Source organism: Corylus avellana, chromosome ca2 (assembly GCF_901000735.1).
Source record: "Corylus avellana chromosome ca2, CavTom2PMs-1.0".
NCBI classification, from domain to species: Eukaryota; Viridiplantae; Streptophyta; class Magnoliopsida; order Fagales; family Betulaceae; genus Corylus; species Corylus avellana.
In genome coordinates, this window is record NC_081542.1 from 21,286,066 (window position 1) to 21,293,657 (window position 7,592).

At 32.7% G+C, this 7,592-nt stretch overlaps 1 long non-coding RNA gene across 1 annotated transcript; it reads right to left on the minus strand.

The window, feature by feature from the left end:
- Window positions 1–3,685: 3,685 nt before the first annotated feature.
- On the minus strand, window positions 3,686–6,102 carry LOC132172884 (uncharacterized). Its single transcript, XR_009439210.1, has 3 exons — window positions 5,893–6,102; window positions 4,326–4,374; window positions 3,686–3,842 (listed from the first exon to the last, which is right to left on the minus strand). It is a non-coding gene; the product is annotated as an uncharacterized LOC132172884 (long non-coding RNA).
- Window positions 6,103–7,592: the final 1,490 nt, after the last annotated feature.

Below are 7,592 nucleotides of genomic sequence, written 5' to 3' on the forward strand. Positions count from 1 at the left end.
GAATGGTCATGTTAGAAAACTTTTAGAGTTGGATATACTAAATTAAGAATTTTTGTACTTTAAGGGGTTAATTTCATGCAAAAGTGAAAAATTCTTAGGGTTAAGTAAAGTTTATCTTTTTTATTATTTATGTGATTAAATGAATATGTGGAAATTTTCTTATATCTATATTGTTGGTAAAATATATTACAGGTTCGTTCGACAAAAATTTTAGGGGGTGGTTTTTTTAATGTGATATAAATTAAGGTGAAAGTAGTTAATTTTTAGTATTTTGTTTTTGGAGTAATTGTTTTAATGCTTAAATTTGTTTTCCTCTAGTTTTATTTTTATTTTTTATTTTTGCTTTGTATAAGAGTGAAATTATAATTAGAAATTTAACATTCCGTTTTCATATAAGATCAGGATAAGAGTGAAATTATAATTAGAAATTCAACATTTCCAGTTTCAAAAATTAAAGCCATATTATTCTAAGCAAATTTTGATAAGATCGGGCTGTCTGGATTTTCATCCTCTCTCAAAAGTCTTTCAACCAATTGATGGGCTGATGCCTTCATGAAAGCTTTGTTATAAATCCCTTTGAAACCCGTGGTGTTGAGAAAAGAATCTATTCAAAAATCAAAAATGGTTCGATAATAAAGAAATATTACATCTATAAATTCAATTAGTTTACCAATATTCTTAATTTGCTTTAAAAAATTTACAATCTCACTCTTCTCGTTAAATTAGATTGTCAAAAGTTAAAATTACAAAATTATTCTTGAATTATAATATCCATATTTTTTAAAGCGGATGAGGTTGATGTCTATCTCTTTCGTAGGAACCTTCCTCTAAAGAGAGCATCTTTGGTGAGGAGGTTGCACCAATTAGAAGGTGACACCTAAGCCAATCTTACCAAGCTTAAGTTAAAAAAAAAAACACACCTACATCAGATTATATATATCACATATGAGAAAAGAAAAAACTTAATCCCAGAGGTGGCTGAGCAAAGCATTTTTATTCTTAAAAAATTAATTAAACCTGATATAATCAGGTAATTTGGTTTTATTTTGTTAAATGTTAATATGTTCTATGCTAAGGTGGCAACCTTTCATTGGTGGGCACAAAAACCACCTTTTGTGCAACATCCCAATTTAAGTTATTCTCTCCTCTAAAACCTATTTTAAGAATTACACTTAATGTTGCATTGTTGTGGCAGAATGAGACAAATTAAGGTTTGATTATACAAATTTCACTGGACCATGTGATGAATATATATATGAAACGGAGCCCGTCAAATTTTTTTTTTTCTCTTGTCCCAATATTTAAAATGTCTCATCTCTCATTTTTTTTTTTTTTAATTAATTAGTTTTATCAACTTTTAGTGACTAATTTGACCTTTCCTTGTGGATGAATTGTGAATGCCAAACATTACACCTGGTAGAATTTGAAAATATTTTGGCTTTATTCCAATTTTGAATAATATCATGTACAGATCGCGCAATATTAATTATGAGACTGTTGGCACATTTGATGGCGTTGAGGTTTTGCCAGCTGTGAAAGGAATCATTTTTTGGTCTGCCCAACGGTAAAGGGTTTTTAAGTGCAAATTGAGTACAAGCCACCTCGTTTGACTAATTTCCTCGTGTAGCCCAAACAGTTGGAAGTTGGCGCGAACCCAAAGAACAGCACATGAAAGCATACATAAGATCATGCAGAACAAAAACTTGAAAAGGGTAAGAACACTACCTCTAAAAATCGGGTAGTGCTAGCTAGCTTGGAGTAGGGGCTTATTTGAATCCTATTACGCCTTCTCAGTTCGCATGTGTAGAACTAGGGTTTAGACACCTTTAAACATTTTTCACAATTTTGATTACGAGACCAAGAGTATGAGATCTAATGCCTATTCAAGTTCCCCTTTAAATAGGTTTATGTCTCCAATTGAAAGTAAGACACAGTTTCCTTATCAAAGTAGAACTTAGAAAACGTACATTACGTAATGCTCATCATCGGAATACACAATCAAGGGGCCTTGTGTCATTAGGTCAAGTCCATTTAAGGGACAACAGTTAGCTTTTTGTTTTTTTACATGTCCGCGCAAGAAGGGGAAGGGTGATTCGAACTAGTGGTCTCCCACCTTATAAGACGTGGTCCCTAACCGATTGAAGTACTCCTTAGGGATATGATATATAATAGTTAACTTGAAAAAGGACCTCAAGGGAAAATAAAACTAGTTCCAATAGACTTCTGAGACTTGTCATCTTATGACTTGTTCTAGGTTACTATTAATTACAATTTATTCTACTAAAAAAATGTAACTGCACTCAAGTATTTATTTTTATTATTCAAATCTCTTAGCATCATCTTATAATTACAATTAATCCCTCTATAAAAAATATATAGTCGAATAAATAAATTGTCAATTTTAGTCATTATCTCTTAATCCTTGAGTACTTGATTTATTCCATTGATTATTATTGTACTCTAGAAATCATATTTCATTTACTACATTTAATTTTAGTAATGCTCAAGTCCAATAATCAGATTAATCAATTCGCATTAAATTTATCTCAATGGGACATTTCATGTCATTTTGATTAAATTAAAGGATTTTGGATTCCATCTTGATTAGTAGTCATTACAAAAAAAAAGGTCATTAGCGGCGACCCAAAGTGGCCACTAATGAGGTAAAAGTGGCCGCTATTTACCAATAGCGGCGACAAGTGGCCGCTATTTAGTTGCCGCAAGTAATTGGCCACTGATGCTAAATAGCGGCGACTTTTAGGGTCGCCGCTAATGACCCCTCATTAGCAGCGACTTTTTGTCGCCGCTAATGATTTTTTTTTTTGTCGCCGCTAATGACTTTTTTGTCGCTGCAAAAATAGTTTAAAATAGGTCATGGGTCGCCGCTAATGAGGGGTCATTAGCGGCGATATGGTGTCGCCGCTAATGGGATATCATTAGCGGCAACATTAAGTCGCCGCTAATGAGATAAGAAAATTAAAAAGATCAATAGCGGCAACCTAGAGTCGCCGCTAATGATATGAGAATTGAAAAAAAAAATTAAAAATAAAAGAATTTTGGAAAAATTCAAAAAAAAAAAAATATATATATTTGCTAATGATATGAGCAAATTTAGAAATAAAAAAGGAGCTTTTATTATATATATAAATTATCGGAAATCAAAATAATGTTCATGGAACACACTGATCCCCCAAATAGGGGTAAATATTAGCACTCACAAACAATGGTGCTGACAACCAAATAAATTACAATAAAATAACTAGATCAAAAAAGAAGCGTAATTAATAACGCTATCAGAGTATAAAAACTCCTTAATGAACAAAACACAATAGCATACCTAAATCTCAATTTGATTGCTCTATAAAGTAAATAATGCTGAAGGTCAAATAAAATGCTATACAATAACAAAATATGCAAATAAGGCATGTTGCTATCAAGAAGAAATTAAGATACTTGTTTCGAGAGCAAAATACATCCATGATACTCATGAATTATATTATACTACTCATTTAAGGCAGAGGGTTAGTAATTTTTCTCATGATTCCTAACAAATGGATAAAGACCAACTAAGTCAGCCACTAGCAACCAAATTTCCAACAACTCAACCCCAGAAAGCAATAAAAAAAGAAGAAGATAGATTAAAAATGAACATTATATTTAGGAGCAAAAGAATTGTTCGACATATACAACAAAGATATATGGTTTCTTACTGAAGCTAGGAAAACTTTGGCTGCAGCCATAAAGTCCTCCGTTTTTCCTCCTGTACAAGATCCGATATATACTCTGTCAATTTTCACATCTTTGCATTCTCTTGCTAAAGCCCGATTAACTAGAGAATGAGGCTGCAAAGATATATAGACATCATTAATCATACTAAAAGGAAAATCTTTCTGTCAAGAACTAAAACAGAGACAAGCAGTTTCAGTAGATAAAGTATGTGATCCAAATGACGTCTAAGGAATTTGTAGTGCTTCAGAAAGTGCTACCACAACACCCGTAGATGGTAGGTGAATAAAGCAAAAAAAGAAAACGAAGGTTCGTGTTTCATTTCTTATTGACAAACTGTAAGACATCCATAAAAGAATAGAAAGCTATAATGTTAAGTAAATTTTACTGAATTTGTACACTAAAAATGATTTCATGACAAAACCCTACACTGGCCACTCTCTTATGCAATTTCCATATAAATTGAGCATATCTCCAATTCCATGTAGGTTTAAAACTAAATACTCAAATACATAATAGCAGCAACATTAGAACTAGGATTAGACATAGGACTTTTAGATAAGAAACTAATCCATAACAATTATGTATTCATTTACTACCTTGCTTGTTGATCGCCATAACTGGTTCATAGGCCAAAGAGGTCTTATCCTGTGCAAAACAAGAGATAAGATTATAAGTAAATGTTAGACATTATAAAAGTAGAATACATGAAGGAAAAGCACTTTCTGTTTTGAAAAAAGCACATGATTTGAAGCAATAAGTGTTTTCACCCCATTAAGACAAGTGGTTACCCAGGCTTCCAGTCCATTACCCTCAAATTTTAATTTATCAAAGCTACGCAGAAAATTTTATATATCTATGTGGGGGATATATGACTCAACACAGAGTGGAATGGTCCAAGTGTGTTGGTGTAAATGTACAGATATACATGCTTAGCTAATACAGAAATCTGTATTAGGGATATACATGCACTGTTTGATATTTAATATTGATTTGGTGCATGTTAGACCAGCCATAGTTTGGGATCAAGCTAGGACAAATATATCTAATAAAATCTAATGAAAGATTGGTAAAAGTAAAACAACCATAAAATGCATTAGTTTTTATTACCCCTTTTTTCAATACAAAAGAGTGATTTTTAACTAAAGATACTATAGAAAAATACATAAAGGGCCTTCTTATTCATATACTCAGAAGAAGTAGTACGTGCAGGGTATCTATTTGACACTTGGGATAACCTGGGCACGTTCTTCATGACAACCAAGAACTCCTCCTTCTCCGTTAGATCAACATCATCCACTGCCTTCCACTCAAAATGCCAGATCAGATTGGCAACCAAGCACTCCAGAATAACAAATAATAGGAAAACTTCTGGGAATTTCACTTTCAGAAAATACCGACAATTTTGATACTTAAACAGGGAGAGATTTCTTTTTTTTTCTTAAAAGATTCATTACAGAAATCAAAAAAGATGCTTGATGCTTCAATCAAAAAGTATTCTGAAATAAACTAGGTTTTGTACAATAATCCATCAAATCGTTGACGTGGAAGTATATAACAAATTAACTTCAAAATGCACAAGACTGGAACCTGCGTCTGTTTAGTTGCCAAGAAAATGTGGGAAAGAAGAGAAATCATAAAATAAAAACTTCATCAGAACAACCACCATCTTAACAGTCAAATTTTGCTCCATCTTTCAGCAACCAAATTGAGTTCTGATAAATGTAATTTCTTGAGAATTTTTATTAATCTATATATGTGAAGACAAAGCTATTTGAATTTTCTTAGCTGAGCAAAGAAAATAATTAAAATCCTAGAAGAAAAAAAAAAAAAGTTTTATTGCCTTCTAGTTCCTCTCATTTTTCAGCATCCGAACAACAGTGAAATCCAAAGACGAAATACTCAGAACTAAACAGCCATTGGATTAAAAACTTAATATATATACCAACATATATACACATTATACAATATCACTAAAAATCACAATTTCATATTCTCAGCAATCAAACAGATCGTAGAACCCAAAAATTCACACTATTACCAAACAGTCATTAGAGTTCGAAATTTCTTAGCAACAAAAAAGCCACTGGATCCAGCCATTTCGTTTTCCCTCCGATTTCTTAGAAACCAAACAAACACAAGACGCAAACTTTTTCACACTCTTACCTCTCTATCTTTACGAACTCCACTCACAAAGCAAGAACACTCGAAAACCAGAGCTCCAAATGCAGCGTTTTCAGGCTTGAAAGCCATTGGATCCATCATAGGAGGGAGGGAGAGCAGCGGGAACGAAAGTTGGGAGAGCAGCGGGGGAGAGATCGAGAGTGAGAGTGATGAGGGAGGTGAGTGAGAGGGGTGTTAGGAATTTTGGTGTTTTGAAGGTTTGGGGGAAAAAAGATGAGGTTTATGAAACTTTAGGTCCGAAAATTTCAGAAATCCCGCCACTGGATGGCGCTTGAGTTTTCGCACTCAATGGCGGCGACCTTAGTCGCCGCTAATGTGCCTCAAATAGCGGCGACCCTAGAGTCGCCCCTATTGAGTGTAATTTTTTTTTTACAATTTTTTAATTTTTATTTATTTTTGTTTTTCTTTATTTTCTCTTGTAATATTTTTTTTATTATAATAATATTAACTAATAATTTCCATTTAATAAATTTTTATAATAAAGATCATTAAGTTGATATTTATCTTATAATTAATTATAAGATCAATACGAAATCCAAAAATAATATAAGATCAATATAACTAATGCACTAAGATAATATAAAAAGCTTATAGTTCAATTGAATGTTCGATTGAACCTTCAATTGTATCCAGTTTGATCGATCAATTTAAATAAGAATAAGAAATAGAAAACTTCAATAATATTATAAAAAATAATAATTTTTCTAAGCGTTTTAATTTAATAGGAAAATTTGTTTTATTTAAAAGAAAAAAATAAATATTTATTTTTTATATAAAATAAGAATAGAAAATAGAAAAATAGAAAAAATTCACCAATAATTAATATAAAAGAAATAATGACATATTATCGAAGGTGAATTCATGGGAAATAAATTTTTTCTATTATATATGTAGGGTCAATAGCATCGCCCCAATATTTTTTTTAATTTTTTTTTCAAGGGTCAATAGTGGCGACCTTAAAGTCGCCACTATTGACTACCCATTAGCGGCGACTCTTGAGAGTCGCCGCTGTTGATCCTCATTAGCGGCGACTTTATGGTCGCTGCTGATTGAATCTTATTAGCGACAACATTAGTCGCTGCTATTGATGTTAAATAGCGGCGACTCCTTTGAGTCGCCGCTAATAATGGTCAATAGCGGCGACTCTTAGTCGCCGCTATTGTTATCGCTACTAAATAATATTTGTTTTTTGTTTTTATAGGCCACTATTAGCGGCAACTCGAAAGTCGCCGCTAATGAGGGGTCATTAGCGGTGACTTAATGACCCCTCAATAGCGGTGACTTAATGACCCCTCAATAGCAGCGACTTTGGGGTCGCCGCTATTTGTTTGGTCGCTAAAGACTATATTGCTTGTAGTGAGTGTTCCCACAATGCCACATGTGATCACCCAACACACCAAGATTTTGAATATGAAAGATCTCACTTTTAAATGTGTCAAAGTGACATTTATTTCACGAGTTTACTTTACTTTTGGGATTGAGAATCATTGCTACAAGCAATCGTGAGTTCAAGTTATTCATATTGACAGTTGTTATATAAAATTACAACTCACGTGGTATGTTTAGTACAGTGAAATCACACCAACATATCAATCAAAACTCTCAACTTCCATGGTCAAGATAGATCATCATATCTGATATGTTATAGTATGCCTAACAAGCAATGACCGAACATCACAAAA